The sequence below is a fragment of the Triticum dicoccoides genome, chromosome 2B (assembly GCF_002162155.2).
Source record: "Triticum dicoccoides isolate Atlit2015 ecotype Zavitan chromosome 2B, WEW_v2.0, whole genome shotgun sequence".
NCBI lineage: Eukaryota > Viridiplantae > Streptophyta > Magnoliopsida > Poales > Poaceae > Triticum > Triticum dicoccoides.
The window spans coordinates 63,584,693-63,587,739 of NC_041383.1; the positions used below are offsets into that span (position 1 = coordinate 63,584,693).

General features: G+C 42.1%; 1 long non-coding RNA gene across 1 annotated transcript; it reads right to left on the reverse strand.

Annotated features, from left to right (window-relative positions):
• Positions 1-1,758: 1,758 nt before the first annotated feature.
• Positions 1,759-2,715, reverse strand: LOC119367130. The gene is made up of 3 exons (XR_005176213.1): positions 2,670-2,715; positions 2,445-2,499; positions 1,759-1,887 (listed from the first exon to the last, which is right to left on the reverse strand). It is a non-coding gene; the product is annotated as an uncharacterized LOC119367130 (long non-coding RNA).
• Positions 2,716-3,047: the final 332 nt, after the last annotated feature.

Here is a 3,047-nt window from a genome sequence, read left to right on the forward strand (position 1 = left end):
ACTTCAGAAAATTAGTGAGAGAAATTGGCTAAATGAACTGAGCTCAAATTTGGTGTACGTAAGTTACATAGGCATATAGAATATGTGGCAAAAATTCAACTCATTAGGATATGCATAGCTAGTACTTCTTTCACAAAGGTTCTAGGTGGACAAAAACTTTGGAAATTTGCCAAGGAAGATTTACTAGGCAAATGGAGATTAATTTTGTCATGAGGCTTTGGATAGGAAATAGTGCCCAAAATTTTTGAGGGCAATCAAGAATATATAAATAGCACTTCCTTCACAAAGTGTTGTTCTGAATAGAATAGAAAAAATGAATATTTTTGAATTATACTAGGCAAGGAAGGTTTTTTTTACATATTTTACGAACATATGACCCAAAGAATTGACGAGATTTTTTTTGGGAATTTTGGGAATGACGGAAATATAGGTTGCTTCACAACCTAGGGCAAAAATTGACACATGGACATGACACATAGGCAAAACTGATGAGGTGGCGCCTAGTTATAGCAACCCACCATAATTTACAAGGTTATGACCATATATATTGGTCGTGATTAGCTAGAAATAAGGCAGCGGACCAGTGCTATCTGCTTTATGACCATTTCGTGTAAGGAAATTACGACCTTTCTGACCAAAATGGTCGTTATAGTTTAGGGTTTGGATCCCCCCGAACAGCTTTTGACCAATTGGTCTCAAATGGCCGTAGATTTATGATCAATTCTTCCAGGGTCACTGATAGAAGGTCACAAGTTGACATATTTCTTGTAGTGGCACTGGACAAGTTGTTAGCACAGTCCTCACAGTCGAGCGGGAGGAAGAAGGCAAAGCCTATAAAGTTTAGCGCCCTGTGTATTAGATTTCTGAAGTCTTGACTCCGTCCAAGCAAAGGTATCCGCATTACCAGAAGCTTGTCTATGGGATTTATCTGACCGCGAAGAAAGTTGCGCATTACTTTGCAGACCATTCAGTTTCAGTCGTCAGCGATGCTCCATTATCAGAAATCTTGAATAACTGAGATACGACTGGTCGAGTGGCCAAGTGGGCGATCGAACTCCTCCCTTTAGATATCAAGTTTGAAGCGAAAAAGACAATCAAGTCTCAAGCAATAGCGGATTTCCTCGCCGAGTGGATTGAACAGCAGCAACCGACTTAGGTTCGCTCGGAACATTGGACAATGTTCTTTGATGGGTCCAAGATGTTGAACGGTTCTGGTGCTAGAGTGGTCCTAGTATCCCCAAGAGGCGACAAGCTCATTTATGTCCTTTAGATTCACTTTGATTCTTCAAACAATGAAGCTGAGTATGAAGCACTTCTATATGGGTTGCATATGGCCATCTCACTCGGCGTCCGTCGCCTGATGGTCTATGGCGACTCAGATTTGGTGGTCAATCAAGTAATGAAGGAATGGGACATCAGGAGCCCTGCCATGAGTGGTTACTACAATGCAGTAAGAAAACTAGAGAAGAAGTTTGAGGGGTTAGAGCTCCACCACATACCCCTAATCAAGAATCAAGCAACCGATGATTCGGCGAAGATAGGTTCCACTCGGAAACCTATTCCCAGTAATGTGTTCTTGGAGCATCTCCGCACCTTGTCAGTTCAAGAAGATCCCTTTACAGAGGAGCCCCCGCAACCGATAAGTTTAACCAATCCGACCACATATTCTCTTCATCAAGATATAAGTACCAAAAATCATCCTCAACAAAGAACTAATTTGCTGGAAAACACATGTCTTACTTACTGAACATCCAGATGCACCACATCCCCATGAGCCTCCACATGTCTGGCTCGCTGGAGGGGAAGACGAGGTTGAAGGAAAGGGCACCGCCGACAAGCATGGAGGCGTACGCCTGGACCCCAAAGATGGTGTACAGATGGACCAAACTACAGTTTCAATAAAACTATAAGAACACAAAGTAAAACTACCAAAACTACGGTTTTAGTAAAACTATAAATTAGTTTAGATTGTGAGAGCATACCTGGAAAGTCAGCACCATCAGCAGTAACCATTAACAAAAGAAAGTGAATTATGTCAATGCTGGAAAGAACATCTCTGGAATAGTTTTAATTGAAATAATCTACAGAATACTCTAGTAACTAGAGTACACAGCTAAGATGCTGGAAAGAACATCACACAGGCAGGACAAACCACTCTATCTCTGCACTACAGGCAGGAAAAACTACAGGAGTATACAGCTACTCGTACAGGAGTACTATGGGCAAGACAAATACATGAGTAAGATGTTGACCATGCTGGAAAGAACACAACTACTCCAGGTACTACATGAGTACATGAAAGAACACTACAGGCACCAAAAAATGCATCCATCTCGCTTACAGTATTACAGGAAAGAACACTAAAGCGAGCTCACAAGCCTCACATACAATAAGTCTTGCCTGTCACAACCAAATTATAGTAAAAATGCATCCATCTCACTTACATCTCACATACAGTTAGTCTTGCTTGGCACCACAAGCACCACTTTTGGCGTCGGCCTGCAAGCACAACATAGGATTGGAACTCTGAATCGAACGACAACCAAGCAAACCAATCGATCATCGACAGTAAAACTCTAAAGAAATGTTGACCCTTTTTTCTACTGCTGCTGCTTGGTTGATTACTGAATAAATGTTGACAACTAAAGAGCTTTGATGGGGCACAGAACCTTGAGGCCCTGTTATGGGGTTGTGTGTGATGAAGGTTGCCCTTTGGGGCGGCAGCGACAGCTCCGCCAGATGCAGCAACAGTGTTATCAGCGCGGTTCACAGTGGCTGCCACAGGCAGACCCAGAGACATCCTAAACTTGTTTCCAACAGAACCTCCCCGACATGCAGTTCAATAACAAGCACATACAAGCTAGTTAGATAAAAGGATCACATATCTACAATACACTAAACCAATAATCCATAGATGCATGGCATCCACACACCAGTGCTATGATTCATGAAAGTCCCTTCATAGCTAAGTATGGATTATATCGATTTACTGAGACAAGATACATACAAGCATCTGAGAAACACTTGACCCAAGAGATGCAACTACC